The sequence below is a fragment of the Mus musculus genome, chromosome 7 (assembly GCF_000001635.26).
Source record: "Mus musculus strain C57BL/6J chromosome 7, GRCm38.p6 C57BL/6J".
Classification (NCBI taxonomy): Eukaryota; Metazoa; Chordata; class Mammalia; order Rodentia; family Muridae; genus Mus; species Mus musculus.
The window spans coordinates 39609138-39631295 of NC_000073.6; the positions used below are offsets into that span (position 1 = coordinate 39609138).

Here is a 22158-nt window from a genome sequence, read left to right on the forward strand (position 1 = left end):
CATGCGCCACCATGCCCGGCTCAGACATATTTGTAAAGTAGGAAATTTGAAGGACCTGCTTACCCTGTCTTGGCAGAGTTTGACAGATGACTTTGCCTGCATTCACATTCCCCATGTAGGACAACATTCTGTCTGCAGAAGGGACAGGGCATTTCCTTTGCCACATTAGAAGTTATCTCCTAATGGAGAGTCTTCAATGCTCATCCTTTTTCCAAGCGGAATGGGGTGCTGCCAGAAACTGACATGTCTCAAGTTGAAGGAGCCTTAGATCAATAAAAATATTTTGAAATGCCATTTCAGTATGTCTCTGAGTTGTTTGAACTCTCTCTCTCTCTCTCTCTCTCTCTCTCTCTCTCTCTCTCATCTATCTATTTATTGTACACCTGAGTAGGTAAACATTACTTGTTTCTAAATATTTATTATCTGTTTAACCTAGGATTTACATTTGTATGATAATCTAGTCTAATATCTGACATGGCAATGAGTTTGATTGACTATTAACTTATATTATTTAATTATCCTAAACAGTTTGTAATAAGACCTAGTAAAAGAACTGGGAATAAACCTTGTATTTTTAAATCAGTTACATAGGTACAGTACCTTATACAAGAGTTGAAACATACATACATTATGTTCTAACAAAATTAAACTTAAATTGTGTATCAATATACACAGATTTGTACCAATGAAAACCTTATACCTGTATCAATATATAATAGTGCATATCAATGTAAATGAAAACTAACCTTATTTGATAATAGCAATAGCTCTAAGTTGAAGAGTAGATTCAGTAATTTACCTCTTTGTCCTATTGTCCTATATCACATTTCCATGCCCACCTCTTTTTCTTCTCAACTACCTTCCCTTTATCTAAGAAAGAAAGAATATGTAGAAGGAAGGGAAAAAGAGAAATTCCTTAGTCTAAGCTAGCTCCCTGTTTTCTTTTCTAATCAAGATTACTAACAACTTGTAACCACTCCCCTGCTTTGACTTAAGCAACACAAGGCATATTCAGTGTCCTGTTTGTGCACAGTTCAGGCCGGACCTCAATACCTGGAGAGACAATGGAGCAGTCTTTCTCAGTGGTTATCATACCACAGTCCAGGTGGAGTTCTTTCATGTTGTGCCCATATCTTCCTGGAGATCTTGGGGGTGTCACTGCCCGAGCTCAAAGTCAATCTCCTCAAGCAGAGAGTAGAAAGAAGTAGTCTTAGCCCAGCTAGGGGCCTGGCCCAGCAGGGTGGAGACTCAACTTCTGCCGAGTTTCAGCACCATCTGAAAGGTTATTTTTCCTCTTTCAGCCAGCATAGATTAGATTAAAGGCAGGTTTGTTGGGAAGCTGCTCTAGGGTAAGTTCACTTACCAAGAATTGAGGTCAGGGGAGATGTGTGATGAGGGGGAGGGGGAGAGAAAGGGAGAAAGGGCACACAGGCAGAGAGAAGAGACAAAGGAGAAAGCTTTTCATCTGTATTTCTGACTTAACATCTTGAAAAACAAAACAAAACAAAACAAAACAAAACAAAACAACTTTAAAATGTGCTCTTATTGACCCACTAACTTCTATTAATCAAAAACTAAGACTGTTACCAGATAGCAGCATTGAAGGCTATGGATGGCAGAGAGATTGGTGCACATCTCACCTGTTTTTAAAAAGTCTCTCAATTTATAACTCTCTTCTTTTTTTCTGTCACTATAAAAGCTTCACAAATGTTTCCACATTAGAACATGAAATTTGGGGTAACCCAGATCTGTGTTCCTGAGACCTTGTCATTAATTTTTGGCTATATTGTCTCTTGTTCCCTTTGAGGAAAGAGCTGTTTTTAGGTCAACAACTGCACGTCTATTTTGCATTTTGTATATTTAACTAAGCTCGAGTGAAATATCACTTTGTTTCTACTTGTATGCTTCAAATAGTCCTTTGTAAGACTGGCCACAAACGCATTAACAGTAGGGAGTAATTGGACAAATTTTTACTTTTATACATAGTTTTTTCTTTTTCCACGTTGAAATCTGCCAACAAATACACTTAGCACTTCAAAGAGGATGAAGAGAGTCTGGAGGGCAAGAGGCACATACAAAACATTCAATACACGTTACATATGCAGTGCTCTTTTAGGGCTGTCGCCACATCCCAATTATAGTGATTCTGATTTCCCCACTGTATTTGCATAATACCTGTCTTAAAAGAAAAGGTTTTATGATTGGAAAGTTATCTGTTTAATCAGACTCATTTTCAGGAACCTGAGCGGGATGGATTTTTATGCTAAATTCTGCAATCACTGTAAGAGGAGCAGATAACTGCTGGTTTGAAGCAGATATGAAATGTTTTGTTTGGAGTCAGTGTGTATGCAGAATATTTCAGTGATTACTACTGTGAATCATTAAAAAGAACGGGTTTTTCTTTCACCGTATTCTGATCATATTTCTTGCACCGTTGAAATGATTAGCTTATGTGACGAATATCACTTAAGCGTTTGTTGCGAGCCACATCTTGTAAACATATTCACACTGAAAAACACTTGCCTTTAATATGTCTACTGATTAAAATACAGTGAGGAAATAGTAAAAACGGAATGTATTAGTTCCTATTCTATAGCTGGGAGAAAGTTCTAGGGCCAAGGAAACTTATAGAAGAAGGAGATTATTTGGGCTTACAATAACAGATGTGAGAGTCCGTGACCATGGCGTGAAGGTGTGGCAGCAGAGGGAAGCTGAGGGCTCACATCTTGAACTATAAGCACAAAACAAGGAAAGGAACCTCAAAATGACATGTCTTTAAACTTTCAAAGCCTACTCCCTGTGACACCCTTTCTCCAACAAGGACATACTGCTAAGCAGACCCAATCAGTGCAACCAAATGACAGTGACCAAGTATTCTAATACCTGAGACTAGGGGAGACATTTCATTCAAGCCACCACATGGAATGTTATCGTATGTCCCCAGTTACATTATGAGTGTATTTCTGAAGAGGCATATGTAAATACACAGGATATTAGTAGCTTGTTTCTGCTTTGGGAAGAATGCAATTTTTTTCCCCACCTTGTGTGTTGTTAGGTTTCTTTCTTAAATGTGAATAAGTATTAAGTCTTATTTTTTTCATATACTACTAAATAGGGAAGAATTCCTTAGATTTACTGTTTCACCATTAAGAGGTATTTTTCTGCCAGGTATGAGAGTGCAGGCCTGTAACTCCAGCTACTTAGTGGTCAAGGCTGGAGGATCACAAGCTCAAGACCAGCTTGGGCTGCAGACTGATTAAATTCAGTGCTAGTCTAGGCAGTTTCCTAAGACCTTGTTTCAAAACACGAAGTGTAAAAGGGCTGGGGAATAAAAGCTCAGTGCTAGATTGCTGGCCTGGGACGGCCAAGACCGGGTACAGTTCAATCCCTAGCAACATACATGGAATTGTTTTTTAAAAAATGTTTTATCCCAAAGAGATCTCAAAAACAATGATTGAATATGCAGAACTTCAGACAAATACTGCTTGGAAAACTGTTTATACAAGTTATTTTACCTGCTTTATTTTCCCTCTTTGAATTTCTACTTTATTTTGGAACTTAGATTTTTGTGTATTCTTTTACAACTTGCTAGAGGATCAAGAGACTTTGTAGCCATGTGACAGACGTTAATGCCTTCCTAGTTTCTTTTTAGTATGGCCATTTTCCTGATATCATTGTACTTCTCCTTTATTTTATATCTAAAAAAGTTTAGTTTTTAGTTTGTGTAAACAGTAAATACCCGATGTGCTTTAGTGGTTGGTCGGATGGCAGGATCTTGGGAACACTGGATAGCTCAAAAGACTGGATCTATACAGTGTGGACCCAGGAGAAGAAAAGAGATTAGCAACTCAGACATAGCCTCAGACATGGGGTAAAGGACCTAAGGCTGAGAACTGCACTTACCTTCTTCCCACACTAAGTATGCCAACTGCCAGGAGAAGATTAGGTGGAACCTGGAAGTGTGCGGTGGAGGGAGGTGTGCCACAAGGATGGAGGCCACAGACTCAAGCTGCTCGGCTGTGGCAGTGGCAGCAGACATTTGGGAAGGGGCTCAGTATACCGTATTCAGAGGGGCTGTATCGATCACAGACCGTTTGTGATGGGTAACAGATCCTGGAAAACAGAACTAAAGTAAGCAGGGGTGGGCCTTCCTTCAGTCAGGAGGAAGTACTGACCTTCAGCGCTATGCCTTCTGCTTCTACTTCATTCTATTGCTCATTTTAGTTTATTTCTGAAAAAAATTTTTAATTAAAAATCTAATGTGTATATCTTCATACTGTATGTGCCCAATTAGTATAAGTAGTATCTCATTGGAAAGGGTTTGAGGTCTACTCTTCTTTCTTCTAGACACAATATACAGTGTTTTCTGTACTGTGATGACTGCCTCTAGCATACATGCTCTCTTCTTTATTGCTATCCTTCCCCTTTTAACATCAGAATAGCACCACACCTTTTACCAGTAACATTAAAAGGCAGGGAAGCATGAAATGATACAGTTCATTTTTACTGTTATACCCAGCAAAGTTAACTTTTAAAATTTATGGAAAAATAAGAATATTTCTGTACAGGCCCAAACTGAGGTAATTCATGATAGCTAAGCCAGCACTGCAGAAAATTCTTAAAAAGGAATATTATACAGGCAGTCAAGTCCATCCACAGGAAAGAGGCATTTGCATGAAAGAGACAGATGATCACAGGAGACTTGAGAGGGAATCAGTCATGACCAACACAGGGAGCCATTGAGCATCCAGTATGGAGACAGAAGAGAAGAACTTCCCAAACAAACCAGCTGGACCTCGCCATTAACAGCAAACCTTCGCAATGATGACTCAGCATTCAAATGGATTTAAAGGTACAGACTAACTAAGGGGATCACAAAACAAGACACCAATGTATGTTGTCTCAAAGAAACTCATGTAAGTATGACAGGCATCAAGAAAACCGGAAATCAGAGGATAAAAATCAATCTACTTAGCAAATGAAATGAAAGCTACCAACACGCCAGCACAGTGACTCACATTAACAGGGGAACATTTACTAGGAAGTTATAACAGTCCTTTATACACTGACTCTTGGGGGTACTTAGTTTTATAAAATAAACATTAAAAGAAATAAGTGACTACATATCTTCTGACTCTAATAGTGGGAGTCTTCAATACTCCATCTTATGTCTAGATTAGCCTGTGTGTTTGTATGTGTGTGCAAATATTCATGCATGTACACATGTGTGTGTGCAGGTTTGTGTACAGCATAGTGTACCTACAATTATTCTCTGTTTTATGTTTTGAGACAGTGTTTTTGCTGACCCTAGAGCTCACTGATGGGTAATGCTGGATCTCCAGCAAACTCCATGGATCTTTTTGTCTTGACTTCCTCAGTTTTGGGATTTCAGGTGAACACCAGGGCAACCAGATTTATTTTCTTTCTTCTTCTTCTTTGTTTTTTTTTTTTAATTCACTTTACATCTAAATCACAGCCCTCCTCCCCTTCTCTCTTCCCAGTCCCACTCTTAGAACTCCCTTCCCTCATTGCCCCTCCCCTCTCCTTAGAGAAAGGGAGCCTTCCCCCTTTGGTACCACCTCTCCCCAGGCCATCTAGTTCCAGCTGGACTAGGCATATTCTCTCCCACTGATCCCTAATCAGGTAGTTCAGGTAGGGGGAAGGGGATTCAATGGCAGGGAACACAGACCAAGACGGACCCTGCTACACTTGCTAGGGGACCTACATGAAGACCAAGCTGCACACTTGCTATAAAAATGTAGGGGGCCTAGGTCTAGCTCTTGCTTGCTCCCTGGCAACCAGAGTTTCAGAGGGATCAAATTTAGGTCCTTACGCTTGCACAGCAAACACTTGACTGCATGACTCTCTCTGCAGTCCTTACTACATCTAAGTAGGTTATCCAAACTGCAAATTATACCACAAATCCACGGGTTTTAACATATCTATAGAATATCCTACCAAACATATAAGGAACATGTATAGAACTTAAAATAAAATTGGTCACTTTATTGGCCTTGAAGTAAGACCTAAATGCCAAAGTGTACATTTCTTTGAGCCTTGACAAACACATCCAATTGCCTGAGTGTCATAATATGATGTCCGTGCTTCCAGAAGTTCCTTTTTCTGTGTTTGCATTTAGTCATGTGCCTCTAAGTGGGAAATGGCAACCACAGATCTGCTTCCTGCCACTGTAGTTGGGCTTTTCTAGAAACACCCAAAAGGACCAGGGAGAGGACCTGTGAGGCTGACAGAAAGATGCACCTAGATTAACAAGAAAAGAGCCAGCCGGCAGTGAGAGTATTGTCCCCCACCCCCTCCCCTGGGCTTCATATAACACATGGAATGTGCCCAAGCCAAGTTGCTGAGAAAGAAAGGAAGCTCAGTGGGTAGAACATGAGTGAGAACACTAACAGTGTACAAACTTGAGACAGAGGACCGCCACATATATACTGTAAGGGTCCATGACTCTCTGAAGAATAACACCTGGACTCAATAGTATGTAAACACAACAAGTGTTTTATTTTGCAGAAGTCCAGCATGCTGGGATCTCCCCATTACCGAGAGAGAGAGAGAGAGAGAGAGAGAGAGAGAGAGAGAGAGAGAGAGAGAGAGAGGGAGAGAGAGAGAGAGAGAGAAATGAGCTCAAAGGCTAGAGTTAAATTTAACACATTAGGGGGTTCTGGGGTGGCCTTTATCTTACCAGGGTTGGGGTTGTTATTGGGGAGGTCTGGAAACTTGCTGACCCATTGTCCTTGCTTTAGGCTAGGTGGCTGGGCACCTTCTAGTTTTTGACTAGCTGCCTGAAGCCTGTTTTTGTTTAGTTTTGTTTTGTTTTTTAACTGACTTGCCTGGATTTGTCCAGTTCTTAGGCCTAGTAGACTGCCAGTTTGAAACCTGTGAGGAGGGGATGGGGGTGGGGTAGGAGTTGGCTGTAACTCCAGTTGCAGGGGGTTCCACACCAGCTTCTGGCCTCTTCATGAATCAGGCACACATGTGGTACACAGACAAAGGCAAAACATCTGTACATATAAAATAAAAGAAAAATTAAAAAAGAATACAAGAAAAATTAGGGTCTGGAGAGATGGCTCAGCAGTTAAGGGCACTGACTACTTTTCCAGAGGTCCTGAGTTCAAATCTCAGCACCCACATGGTGGCTCACAACCATCTGTAATGGGATCCGATGGCCTTTTCTGGTGTGTCTGAAGATAACTACAATGTACTCATATACATATAAATAAATAAATAAATAAATAAATAAATAAATAAATAAATAATTCTTTCTTTCTTTTTTAAAAAAAGAAATGTTGTGATCATAAAAAGAGAAAGCTATTAAGATATGTTCTGGTGGGGTGTGTAAGATATGTTCTGGTGGGGTGTGGGAGAAGGGGGTGCCTCAGCAGGGCCATGCCAAGGTATCCCTTCCCCATGAGGGACCAGACTCACACACCAGTATAGCATAGAATAGAATAGAATTTATTCAGGGCATGGGGAGGGGAGTTAAGAGAGTAGCAGAGGCAGAGAAAGGCAGAGAGAAGGAGAGAATAGACACATGGAGGCCAGCCATGGCCATGTGATGGTGTTGGGTGGGTGAGTGGTGGTGGGGAGGGAATGGGGAGAGACGGAGGCAAGAGGCAAGTGAGAGGTAAGAGAGGCAGAGAGACAAGAGAACAAGAAAGAGGAGGGGCCAAGCAGCCCCTTTTATAGTGGGCCAAGCCCACCTGGCTCTTGCCAGGTAACTGTGGGGGTGGAGTTCAGACAAAATACCAACAAGAAAGGAAAGAGAAAGAAAGAAAAATTACAAAGAAAATCTGGGAAGCTGCTGCCCAGGGTGAGCCACACTTTCTGGGTTGTTTACTTCTGAACCCACAGAGTCAGATACAGGCACAATTGGGCAGAAACTCTGGTAACAGAAAGTAAAATGGGTACAATTGCCTACCAGGAGTCCTACAGGCAGGGGAACCTAGACGATCCCAAATGGCACCATTGATGTTTGCATGGGACTCCCCAAAGCTACTAGAGACCCACAGGTCTTCTAGGAGCCACAAGCACTCATTCATTTACACATCCCAATCTCCTTGGCGCTGCCTTGTCTTTTCTTGTTTTCATCTCCCTGCATTCTCATTCACCCACACAGGGGGATCCAGCTCTCTGACCACCAGGGTTACCTGAGACCGTCTTTGCTGCCATGCAACTGGGTCCCAGACCGCAAGGGCCAAGGCTTCTGCTTTTAATTGTGTCAAAATGCCATAGAAGGCTGACAAAATTCTCACCAACATAGTGGGTAATGGATCAGTTTAGGTCTGACCATCACTGGGGCTATGGGATCCGTGTTATTTTCCATCAACACTTGTACAAACTGACTTAGTGTCGATATCGTAAACATTTTCTCGCCACCTGTTCTGCATATTAGCACCGATGTGATTTCTGGTACATTAAGAAAGCATCCCTATCCTCAGCTTTTAAGTGCTTGCATGGTGCCAAATACAGCGCAGAGAAGACAGCTGACAGTTTGACACTGATGAGATCAGGCACGTTCAAGGTGATGCAGCCACGGACAGCAGTTAAACTGTTTTTAAAGTAAAATTAAGCCTTCAGCACTCGAAATCTGTTTATGCCCCTGCTATTCTAAAATGCGTTTCAAATCCATTGTCACTGGTAAAATGTTTAGAGTCATATCAGAGAGCTATTTTTATAGCTTGGTGTTTATATCTAAAATTTGATAGTGAGACAAATCCTCTCTACGGGTGGAGCAAATTAACATTTTGCCCCTTCCACATAGTACTGATATTAGGTTAGACTTTACAGAGCCCTGGGGTTTTTCCATTTTAGGGATTTAGAAAGTCTAACAAGATTTTCCATTCCTTGTTTTTGGAAACTCATATTGTCTTGGTGATAGAGCACTCCTGTAAGTCTCCCCCCACCACCACCACTACTTTGTTAAGCCAAGTCACTGTATTTCCATATTACTTAGACATTCCTCAATTTGATGAGTGGAGTCAGCAGTCGCAAATCTTTTTTTTAATGTAAAACATTATATAATTTATTATTGTTGTTTAACAAATGGTGGTTTCCTTCTCCTAAAGCAATTGGATTTTCTTTCTCTTAAAGTAATTGAATTACACGTTTTTTAAAGAAAATTATCATGCACAGCCCTCTACTTCTTTGTTAACATCTTTGAGATACCAGTGAAGGGTTATTTCCTTTACAAACTGGAGACAGTAACATTGCCCTGCAGAATTGTTAAGTGATCTGTGCACAGCCCACAAGTTTTTCCTACCTCTCCACCTTGTAAGAATGCTATGTTAGTTAGGGTTTCTATTGCTGCAACAAAATAAAATGATCAAAAGCAAGTTGGGGAGGAAAGAGTTTATATTCAGCTTACACTTCTGCATTGCTGTTCATCACCAAAGTCAGGACAGGAACTCAAACAGGGCAGGATCCTGATGGCAGGATCTGATGTTGAGGCCAAGGAGGGTGCTGCTTACTGTCTTGCTTCTTCTGGCTTGCTCAGCCTACTTTCTTATAGAACTCAGAACAACCAGGTGAGGAATGGCACCACCCACCATGAGCTGGGCCCTCCTCTACTATTGATCACTAGTTTTTAGTAAATGCCTGTCTGCTGGATGTCATGGAGGCATTTCCTCTACTGAGGCTCCTTCCTCTCTGACCACTCTACCTTTTGTCAAGTTGACACACAAAACAAGCCAGTACAAGTACCCACCCACATCAAGTCTGACCATTTGCTTCCTGTCCATCTTTTTTTTTTTCCTCAGTTATCATTTTGTTAACTCTTCATTGCTGGGGGTCACGTGGACAAGGGCTGGTTTCTGGCAGCTTGAGAGAGCTGCTCCTGTACTGAGCCCTGCTAAGGTAGAAGTCTGACACGTCTGGAAAGCCATGCTCAGTGCAAAATGGCAGACTCTGCTTGTCAGCAGGGCTACTCCTTTTCTGACTGTCTGGGGAGCTTGAAACACCCATACCCTCAACCTTCAGAATGCCGTATATCTTTGGTGAGATTACAGGTTCAGCCTCTTTTCTCCCAATAAGAAACCCACTCAGCAAACATTTGAGATTCCTAAAATGCCTACGCATGCGAATGAGGCATCTCAGTACGTTAGCCTTCAGCCAATGATCTTTGCCTACTTTGCATATTCCTACCCCCGACCCCCAAACTATATAACGCTTGATTCACCCCAAATAAAGTTGATCTGCCTTCCTGAAGCTGATCCCAGAATGTTGATATTTCCATTCCTATTCACAAGTCGTCTGAAACTACTCAGCTCCCTTTGTTCCTGTGGGCCAGTGGTCATTGACCCCAGGGAAAAGGGAGACAGACCCACACTCCTGTCCTTCAGGTGGTCACAGGATTAAGAGCTGTGGAAAGGTCTGTATAGTGGTGCCTCAATGTCCTGATGGAGTTGACCTTAGTAGCAGCTTTAGTAACAAGGATACTTCCCCTTGTTGGGCTTGTAGAAGATGTACAGAAGAATCAGGAGGCTTGCTGGCCTCCAGGGTTGGCTATGGCAGCTCTTGTTGCCAGTTTTACTCTAAAGTCAGAGGTCCTTCCATAGCAGCGGAATGGAATGAGCCTGGAGCACTGTGGAAACGGAAGCATGCTGAGCTTCACACTAATTGAGCTCTTTCTGAGGATCGGAATCTATTTGCATTCATTTTCTCGGAGAAAGGTTTTAGCTTCAGATGGTATCCATCATTGCAGCAGAATTACCTGTGCTACCAGTAATGCTGTGTGGGCAAAATTAGCCAAGGTGCATTAGGCGAAGAAGGAAAGGATCTAAGGCTCTCAGTGCAAAGGCTGTATGAGCTGCCTTCTTGCCTGACCTCTTGAAGAGACCTTCTTGGTGGTTTTCTTAGCACCAGCTGGATAGAAGGGAGTTATCAGAGAGAAAAAGACGACTTCCACACTAGACACAAATAGAGACTGCTTTATAGTGGTGTAGCAGTTCCTGTCAAAGAACTCAGCAAACTTCAAAACCGTTAACTCCTTAAGCCTCTGTGCTCTTGCTAAGGGGAAACTTCTCCCCAAGGACCTTTTAGGCTTGAAACGCAACATGGGTGTCTTAGTTACTGTCCTATTGCTATGAGTAAACACCACGACCTTACAATTCTTACAAAACAAAATATTTAATTAGATACTTGCTTACCTTTCAGAGGTTAGTTCAAGATCTGATCATCATGGTGGGAAACAGACAGGCGTAGTGCTTGGGCCGTAGCTGAGAGCTTTATATCCTGATCTGCAGCTAACAGGCAGAGAGAGAGACAGAGACAGAGAGAGAGAGAGAGAGAGAGACAGACAGAGAGACAGAGAGACAGAGAGACAGAGAGACAGAGACAGACAGACAGACAGACAGAGACAGAGAGAGACAGAAAGACAGAGACTGGGCTTGGTATGAGCTTTTGAAACTCCAAAGCCAACTCCCAGTGACACATCTCCTCCTACAAGGCCACATCTTTAATCTTTTCCCAAGCAGTTCCACTCCCTGGTGACTAAGGATTGAAATATATACTCCTCTGGTGGCCATGTCCATTCACACCACCACAAGGAAGATCATCCATCAATGTGGCCCAGGCTATTGTGGTGTGGTGTCAGGGTTCTTGAACCTAACTTTACTGTTTGTTCTTCATTAATTACTTCTAAAGAAGTGTATTTTTTTTACATATGAGGGCATTTTAAAGTTTCTTGTTTGATTATCTGTGTGGCAATCATAGTGTGCTGTTTAGAGATTGCACTAAATCTGAGCACAACCCTAAAATTTTCCCTAGGTGTCTGCTCTACATTTCATATCTCCACTGCTTACATAGATTTGAGAAGAGGCAGCAAAAAGACAACCTATATCCCTGCTATCATCTCCTGAAAACACCTTTTCATATGAGTGGCCACTTGTGAATTCACACACCATCTTTTTCTTATAGAATTAATATACCATCCCAGGGAAAAATCACTCCAGCACTAAACAAAGGAAGAAAGAAAGCACATGGCTTTTTTAAGCTAAGGTACAAAAGGAAACCAACCCTGACCTGGGATTCTCATCAGCTTTCATGGCCCCAAGTTATACTAAGAGCAATTAAACATGATTAAACAGGAACTCCAAGTTTGGATTGTTTTGGACAAATGGGAGAATCACCAAGTCACAACACTATTGTAGTTATTCCAATACAGCCATGGCTTGGAGACTATTCTGATGCTTGGCAGATTTATACTATTTCTGATAAGAGAATTAGGATTTAATCATGGAAGCCCTGACTCAGTGCCCCTCCACTGAACTGCCCACTAGATTCGTGTTCTTTGAAATGGGAGTAAGCATAGTGGCCAGTTGGGAGCTGAAGGTGTCTCCTTTTCTTATGGGAATAGGGTGGAATTGGCAGCAATCTCAATGAACAGAATTTACCAGAAGCATAGGCTTAGCAAACCTAAACTTTAATTATGTTGAAAGTACAATTTTTTCTTTCTACAGTTTCTACAAGTCAGGTCATGGCACTATTCATTCTTGAGTGCACTATTCTGTAAAATTTATTTCCCGAGCAAGTTTAGTATATTATTGCCAAGCCACCCTGTCTTCATTCTTGATCTATGGATTGCTAAATCCCTGTATTCTGTTTGAAAATGCACGTCCTTTATTTCACTTCAGGCTTCTTTTATCAGGCTGTTGTTCACTGGTTTCCTTTTCAGCCCTGAGGATAAAACCCAAGACTTTGTAGACGCTTGGAACGTGCCATTTGCCACTGAGATTTCATTTTACTTTTGGAGACAGAGCCTCTCTAAGTTGCCAAGCCTGGCCTTGAACTCATTCCATAACAAAGGCAGAGCTAGAATGCTTGGTGATCCTGCCTCAGCCTCCTGAGTTGCTGGGAAGTCAGGCATCATGCCTCCAGGGCATTTAACCCTCCTAGTGGATCCTCCCTAAGTATTTCCATACTGCTAAGCAAAGTAATACAAACTTAAGGGACTTTTAGGCCTGGGCAGGCCTGCCATATATGTACAGTAACCTGCAGTAAGCAGGAACAGGCTTTGGGGAACTGTAGCTGGTGAATTCTCTTTAGGCAGGCTCATTGTTTGTCCTGCTACCTCCTCTCCAATGTTTCATGGTTGCTCAGTGTTCTCTGCATACATTTCATCTTGTTCTAAATCTTGACTATGTGAGGTATTCACTCTCTGCGATGATGCTTGCCAGAGTCTTCTAGTGCTGGGCCTAGTAGCATTTGATGGGAGAGTTTGGGAAGGTAGGATTGGGCCCAGTGCCCAGATTGCTCTATCAATATGGAAGTTCAAAAATAGAAGTGTTTTTGTTTGCTTCTTTTGTTTTGTTTTCTGCTTAGCAATTGTCTGGGTTTTTGTCAATTTGATGCAGACCAGGGCCATCTGGGAAGAGGGAACTCCAACTGAGAAAATGCCTTCAAGGGGTTGCCTGTAAGCAAGTCTAGAGGTGTTTTCCAGATTAATGACTGATATGGGAGGACACAGCCCACGGTGGGCAAGGCCATCCCTAAGTAGGTGGTTTTATATTGTATAAAAAAGTCGGGCTGAGCAAATGGTAGAGAGCAAGTCAGTAAGCAGTGTCCCTCCATGGTCTCTGCTTTAGTTCTGGCCTCCAGGCTCCTGCCTTGATTTCCTGCCTTGGCTTCTCCTGCTGATAAGCCTGTCTTTCAGATAAATCCTTTCTTCCCTAAGTTGTGATGGCTTAAATAGGAATGGCCCCCAAAGACTTGTAGACTTGAATGCCTGGTCTCTCAAGAGTGGTACTATTAGGAGGTGTGGCCTTGTTGCAATAGTTGTGATCTTAATGAAGGAAGTGTGCTACTTGGGGTGGACCTTGAGGTTTCAGATGCTCAAACCAGTATCTCACTTTCTTCCTAGTGGCTACAGGTTCAGATGTAGAGCTCTCAGTTCCTTCTCTCGCACCATGTCAGCCTGCACACCATCATGCTTCCCACCATACTTCCCACCATTACAGTGATGGACTGAACCTTTGAACCTGTAAGCCAGCCCCAATTAAATGTTGTCCTTTGTAAGAGTTGCCATGGTCATGGCATCTCTTCACATCAATGGAAACCCTAACTAAGGCAGTTGCTTTGATCATAGTGTTTTATGACAGCAATAGAGAGTGAATGGGGACAGTGACCTTTCTATACTTCTGTTTCTCCCTCTGCACAAAAGAAATAAGCCTTGTTGAATTTTTGTGTAAAATTTCTTTTGGGACTGAAAAATGGCATTGGTCCAAAGACTTTATTTCTGTCAAATACTGTACAGTGTGGCAGGTGTCTCCAGCATGTCAGATCCTACCACCTTGAAGAGTGATTTGCCTTTGTTCATTGGTAGAGCAGGTGTTGACCCTGGCAGTCTGGAGAGATGTGCTAGAAATTTGATGCAGAAAGTTTTAGGGTGAGACGAATAGATGCACTGGGCAGAAGGTGGCAGGCTGAGGGTAGGAATTTGGGGCAGGGGCTTTAGAGTGCCTGGTAGGGTAACAGCTGGCATTTGCAATGATTTTAAGGGCAGTATTTTATCCCACTGCTCCTGGGAGGACGTCTTTTGTTGCAGCACTAAGTTCAGAGTGACTTTGGCTCCACATCTTTGTTAGAATTTAGGGTAGTGAAGAGTTAGGCAATCTGGGTCATGGCAAACTTTGAAATTTCAAAGCACCCTTCCTAGGAATAGGACCTGCACTCCTATTATCCAGTTGACTAGAGGAGAAAATTAATTTGGGAGTGTAATTAATGTGACTTCTAAACAGACGTGATATGGAGAAAATGGCAATTTAGCTTTAGAGAAGTCTTTGCTTCTGGAGTGCAGGAGGAAAGCCATGAGAGCAAGGTGAACTCACTTGAATGCAGTGGTTTGTCCTTCTGTCCACCCAAACTCTGCTCTCTGGGGACACAGAAATTTAGGGTCAATATGAAACTTAAGATTGGTGTTCAAATAGTGTCAACTGGTGTCCCAATGGATAGACTTGGTTTGGCATGTGTAACTTTTTATTCTTTTTGTGTGTGTGTGTGAAAAAAAGAAATTAAGCCCATAGGAGTTTACATAAAACTCAAAATTTGCACTGTCTTCTAAAACATTGTAAGGGTAGGCCCTTAATGCCCCATACATCAAGCTGAAATGAGATGCCCAAGTAGGAATCAGAACAATTTACCTTATGTTAGGCTATCACTGCCCATCCGAGTCTTGTCAGGTAGATGTGACATATAAGCAACCCAAAACGAAGCTTTGGAAGCAGTTCCATGCTTACTCCTAAAATAGGGGATGCGGAATTAAAAAATGACACAGAGAATGAAATAATACCAAAGAAACTACTCTCAGATGAAAAGAAAAGATATATGTGAATGTTCTTTGCTCTAAAAAAAGGACAGTACAAGAAAATGATAGTGTCATTTTAAAGGACCAGGGACCATTAAGACAGTGGGTCTCAACCTGTGGGTGGCAACCCCTTTAGAGGGTCACATATCAGATACTCTGCATATTAGACATTTGCATTATGATTCATGACAGTTGCAAACATTGTAATCATAAAGTAGCAATGGGATAATTTTATGTCGAGGTCACCACATGAGGGGCTGTATTAAAGAACAGCAGCATCGGGAAAGTTGAGAGCCACTGCTTTAAGGGATTGGCAGCCTTGTTGGGTTTGGGGGACAGAGTGTAGGGTACTGTTGTCCTTAACCTTTGGATTACTGAGTGACACTAACATCACACAGCAGGGCCATTTCATAGCAGGAGAGCCACTGGTATGAAGGGAATCTGTCACCCCTTGTACCTGGGCACGGGCAGAGAGTTGGTAACTGGGCTGCAAGCCACCTTCTAACTCCTGTGTTTGAGACTGGGCAATGCTGGGAAAACTCAGATTTCTCTGGAAAAGCCTTTTATGTCAGAGGTATAAATGGAGTTAGACATTCATCTCAGCTGAAACAGTTCGATGAGAGCATCTGAAGCGTCAGTCTTTAGAGCCGAATTATAATTAGCTCACAAGCCTCTGTAACTCCAGTTCCAGAAGGTCTGCTTCGCTTTCCCTGGTCTCCATGGGCACCGTATGCACACGACGCACAGACATACGTGTAGGCAGAACACAGAAAACACATTAAACAAAACAAAACGAAAACCTTACTATTTAATGACAGTTCATAGGTGCTCATCAGCAAAGACTTACTGAGCTGCCTTTATAAGCAAGACTGTCCTGGGAGCCACAGACATATGAACAAAGCTTTATAAACAAGGCTGGAACAGAAAGCAACTGAATGTTGGCCTTATCCATGGATGATATAAATACAGTGTTATTTTGATGGGGCCTAGCAACTACATTTACTAATAACACTTGAAAACATGATATATTTGATGAGCATTCGGGCAAATTTCACTTTTCTGCATATAACAAGAACTTTTTTTTTAAACCTATATTTGTCTGATTATTTCCTTAGGACAGATTTCCTTGATTTTCGTCACTATTGATGCTTTGAGATGGTTAATGCCTTACTGTAAGTAGATATCCTGTGTGTGGTAGAATGTATACAAACAACCCCAATCTCTATTTACTAGATGTGAGTAGTAACTATGACAACCAAATATGTCTCTGGATGTTGCTAAATGTTTTGGGTACCATTTAAGCAAAATTTCTAGAAAACAGCTTTAAGCTTTGCCGATGGGTCCCACATTGAAGAGCAAGAGAAACTGTATTTCTAGTGTTGCTCAGGGCACTACAGAGTAGGCATTTTTTCCTACATCTAGAGGTATAGTGTTCATTTGTGTATGTTTTGTAGGAATATAACTTCCCTGCTCTAGTGTCTGGGAACACAGTTCCTGCAGTCATATGGGACTCTATGTCTAACCTTTTGAGTGGTGGCCACACTCTTTTCCAAAGTGTTAATTGCATTTTAAATTCCCACCAGTGGTGTTGGAGGGTTTTCTGATTTCTCATTATTTTTTATTATCTGGGACAGGTTATTTTCACCTCTGGTTTTCTTCTTGTTCTGGGAGATTTCGACAGCTAAGATCCATTTTATTCTATTTAGGAAACTTTGCGTAATATGTCCTTAAATGCAAACATTTTGGAAACTGTTATTTGAGAGATGTAGCTTCTTGGCTCTGTTTTGGCTCTTATAGCCAGGTTAACACCACACGTCTCCAGGGAGGAGTGGTTATTTTCGCTGTTCATTTGTCTGTTTCGGGGTTGTTTCTTGTTGCTGTTGCTGGGTTTTATTTCAAGGTATGATCTTGCTATGTTGTTCAGGTGAGCCTCAAGTGATACTTGGACCCTTGAACTCACTTGATCCTCCTGCCTCAGCATCTTCACCAGGCGGAACTGTCAGTTGCTGGACAGGAGGAGGTACAGGCCAGAATTTTGGCTAAGATAACGTGTCTCTAACCTTGCAACATCTCAGCCCTTCGTATTTACAGAAGTTCTAATTAGTCAACAAGCCTTATAGAATCTGCAGTTTTGTGGTTTGTTAGTTTGAATTCAATTCCCACTCAGTGGAAGGAATATTGTCTCTATGTAGGCAATCTTGTGGTTCTTGTTACTTGTGCTGAGGTCCCCAAGTGTTAACTGGTGAGAAGTTCTAACCTGGCTTGAGTTGAAAAGCTCATTATCCTTTCCCTGGTTTGATAATTTTCCATCTGTCCATCCTGTTTCAGAACTACAGGTGCACATTACTACGTGCATCTCCTGAAGATGTTTTAAATCCACACCACACTAGGGGGAAGCTGAGATGCCAGCAAGAGAGGAAATGGACACTCTGGGGCATGTGAGGTTTCATTAAGTGAAAGCAAGATAAGCTACATTTATACCTGTTTACTGGGGAATTTCTGCTCAGGCAGGGACTGAATTTACACCAGTGTCTAGTGGGCACATGGAGGATGAGAGAATTTACCACTCTGCTCTGCAAAGGTGGCTTGTTTGTGGGTGCTTTCTGATTTACATATGGCTTCCTTCTCTTCTCTGCTTCAGCATAAGACTGATTGTCCTACAATAGAAATTCGCCATTCCTGCAAAAAAGGCCATTTTCCTTCTGCACAGCCCCATTCATGTAAAGTGCAATTCTGAATAACTGAAGTTTGACTGGAGTTTCCGTAATTCATAATTTTATGGCAATTTAGAAAGATACCCAGTTTTGAGACTGTGCCTCCCTCATCACTTGTGGGTAAGGGGGATCATCTTAGGGTTTGGGGATTTGTTTTATGCAGCAGGAATAAGAATGAGACAACTTATCCCTATTAACATGGCAGCACTGGGGGAAAATGTCTTAATGGACTTTTGATGTTTACGGGTGAGAAAATAGTCCTCATGGGTAAGACTGGAATTTCTGAAACAATTGGAGATGAAAGAGAAATACAGAGAGGGGCTGTCTTAGGGTTTTATTGCTGTGAAGAGACACCATGACCAAGGCAACTTTTATAAAGAAAACATTTAATTGGAGCTGGCTTACAGTTTCAGAGGTTCAGTCCATTATTGTCTTGCTGGGAAGCATAGGACTACATAGGCAGACATGGTGCTGGAGCAGCTGAGAGATCTACATCTTGAGCTGCAGGCAGCAGAAAGGGACTGTGTTCCACACTGGGCAGAGCTTGAGCATAGGAAACCTCAAAGCTCAGCCCCACAGTGATGCACTTCCTTTAACAAGGCCACACCTTCTCCAACGAGGCCACACTTCCTAGTGGTACCATTTCCTATGGGCCAAGCCTTCAAATACATGAGTCTATGGACCCATATTTATTCAAACTATTACAGGGGCCCACATACTTTAGAGAGAACTCTTGTTTTAACATGGATGCTATTAAGTGCTAAAGTGTTGTGGAGAGAATTTCAAAATGCAATGGAAGTTTACACTGAAAGAATGAGATGAGTTCTCCTGAGTCACAAGGAGTGACCTGAGAGATGGAGAAGCAGGAGAAAGAAGAGTAAAGAGCTATGAGGAAGGAAAAAAATGTGTCTAGATATCAGGGGGGATGTGGAAGCTTGACTTCCCTGAATCTGGATCTGGATGGTAGTTGTGATTACTTCAGGGTCATCTGCACTATCCTCACTGCTGAGTCCAAGGATAATGTAGAGTGTGGTCACATAAGCAGCCTGCTGGAGGTGAGTCTGTAGGGCCTCAGGTCACTACACCACATGCAAGAATCATGAAGCTAACTAACACCAATGTAGTGTGTATCACTGAAGCTAGTGCAAGGTGGTGTGCTGGGGTGCTCAGGGCCGAGATGCTCAACGTAGACAGTGAAGGGGCTTGAGAGATGGCTCAGTAGTGAACTGTACTTATTGCTCCTACAGAGAACCTGAGTTCAGTTTCCAGTACTCATGTGGCACTCACAATCATCTGTAATTCCAGTTCCAGGAGATGTGGTGATGGAAGCAAAACATTCAAACACATACAAAATAAAAAAATCATAAATCATATATATATATATATACATATGCATATATATTCCAATATGTGTACATACACACAGACACACACACACACACATATGAGATCAAGCATGGGATAGAGATAAAAATACTGAAGCCTTTATTCATGAGGAACATGAGTTGGGATAAGGGATAATACAGTTCTAGGTCATAGCTAGTACTTTGAATAACTATGGATGTACTGAAAGCAGTTAGTAGCACAGAGATTTAAGCTTCAACCACAGAGTGGTTCAATCTATGTGCTTAAGCACAGAGCAGGTGCTTGTCTCAATGCTGAGCCCAGTGGGTAGGGACATTTTTCTTGGACCCCGTGATGTGCCCATCTGGATGACTTGTTATTCAGAAAAATCAATCTCTGTAGTTCTACTTCATTTCTAAGATGAGCAAAATAACTTGATGATGTTCTTATTTTAGGTTTTGTTTTATTTAATACTCTTTATTTTTGTTGATGTGTCCCGGTCTGTTTGTCTGTATGTGCACTAATGTGAGTGCATGTGCCTATGGAGCACATGCAGGGGTGGGTGTGGGTGTGGGTGTGGATGGCTGTGTGGGGTGGGGTGGTAGTGCTGGATTACCTAGAACTGAAGTTACAGGTGACTGTGAATCTTTCTGTTAGATGCCAGAAGAGCAGGAAGTACTCTTCACAATTCAGCCATCTCTCCAGCTCAACATTTTGGTTTTTTTAAGACTGAAGAGATCAGATGATCTTGTCTGTCCTTAAAAATATTCCTTGAGCTAGTGATTTCAACTGTTTTATGTCTTATGGACACTATAGAGTTGTGTGTGTGTGTGTGTGTGTGTGTGTATGTGTGTGTGTGCGCGCACGCGCGCGTGTGTGTGTGTGTGTGTGTGTGTGTGTGTGTGTGTGAGAGAGAGAGAGAGAGAGAGAGAGAGAGAGAGAGAGAGAAAGAGAGAGAGAGAGAGATGGGGAAGAAACAGAAAAAAAAATCCCAAAAGACTAATGGACATTTTAGAGCAATATAGCCTGGTTGGGTGTGGTCTGTAGTATCCACCGAGGTCTGGGGCAGAAGAGGAGGAAGGAGGTATGGAACATGAAGGAGAAAGGGACTTTGTAAAGCTTGTTGTTCTGTTTGGAAATACCCCAGAGGCAGTCAGAAAGGATAGTTGTGTAGAATTTTGCTTCTCCTTTTGGGGCCATGTCTCAGAATTCACAGTCAGGAGAATTGGTGCAGTGTAAAATGGGGTGAGGAGGGACCTTCACTCTAAAGGTAGGGAGTGGTACAGAGCAGCTAGCTGTACCTGTGATTCCCCTGTCCTCCTTCATGGCCTATTTGACATTCCACTGAGATTATTTGGAGCTCCTGACCAATGGACCGAGTGTGAGTTCTTGAGTCATTGTGAGTGGAACTGGGCTTTGACTTAAGCAGAGATAGGCAGAATTAATGCTTTCTCTATGACTCTGGACAGGAGCGGGGCCGGTGTTGCTGTTTGACTGCACTCTAAGAGACATCTGTGTTCCTTCTATGGGCCAGAACATAAACCACTACACAGGTGACATTGGACCTGTAATAAAAAGCAATAAGTTGGATAAGAAACATATGAGATAACCACTGGGAGCTGGGGAATCCATTCACTGCCTTACTTGTGGAGATATATACCTCAAAGGCAGGTTTATTCTGAGCTTCCGGAATTTTCTCTAATTCTTGAGTCTTATGAGTGTTTGAGATTCCCTACAGGAAAGAGTGTTTCTATTGGGAGGATATTGCTACACAAAATATTGGGAGGATATTGATTTAACTGCCTGGGTTGCTTTGTGCTTTTTTTAAAATAAAAATCAGTCAAATAATATATGTATGATATTTAAAAAAATAAGAAAGTGTGCCTGCTTCGGCAGTACATATACTAAAATTGGAATGGTATAGAGAAGATTAGGATGGCCCCTGTGCTAGGATGACACGCACAAGAATTCGTGAAGTGTTCCATATTAAAAAAAAGAAAAAAGAAAGTATTGTTGGAAAGAATAATCTTGCATAATCTCTCTTCTTCAGAGGTAATCACTGAACATTTGATGGTGGTGGGACTTTTCTAGTGAGACATTATCCTGATGGCTTAACTGATGACAGACCATAGAAATAATTTACCAAAGTCAAATTTAGTAAAGCAATGAGTTTACTGTTATTTACAGAAATAGGTACATGGGGCCACTTACAGGAGTATCAGTGACTTAAAAGCTGCTTCATCACTAGAAATCCACTCCAGAGTGGGTGGCACTCAGGAAAGCTGTATTCCTAGTGCTGTCTTCACAACTTGTAAACAGCTTGACAGGTAGAGACTCTTTTTTCTTTTGTGATTGTCTACTGCTGTGTCTTGAGAGGAGGCCTTGTGGGTCCTGTAAGTTCCAGGAGATTCTTGAATTTTCTCTAATTCTTGAGTCTTATGAGTGTTTGAGATCCCTCCAGGAAGGAGTGTTTCTATTGGGAGGATATTACTACACAAAATATTGGGAGGATATTGATTTAACTGCCTGGGTTGCTTTGTGCTTATACAGTCTTCCCTTAACCCCATCATCTTAGAAAACCTAGGTTGACTTCATCAGGAGTTAAAGAAGTGGAACTACAAATTGTGCTTTGGATCTCCATGTAGGAAAGCAATGTCAAGGAGAGAGAGGCTCACAGTCTGACTATAGTAACCTATGTGTCTCTCAGGGGGAAAGATGACGGGTGTCTAGAACTGCAAGACTGTACTTACCACACTTAGGCTTTAAGAGCAGTCATGCCCCTTT

General features: G+C 42.0%; 1 non-coding gene across 1 annotated transcript; it reads left to right on the forward strand.

Annotated features, from left to right (window-relative positions):
* The first annotated feature begins 21256 nt into the window (after positions 1-21256).
* Gm26327 lies at positions 21257-21365 on the forward strand. The gene has a single exon (XR_003946923.1). It is a non-coding gene; the product is annotated as a U6 spliceosomal RNA (small nuclear RNA).
* Positions 21366-22158: the final 793 nt, after the last annotated feature.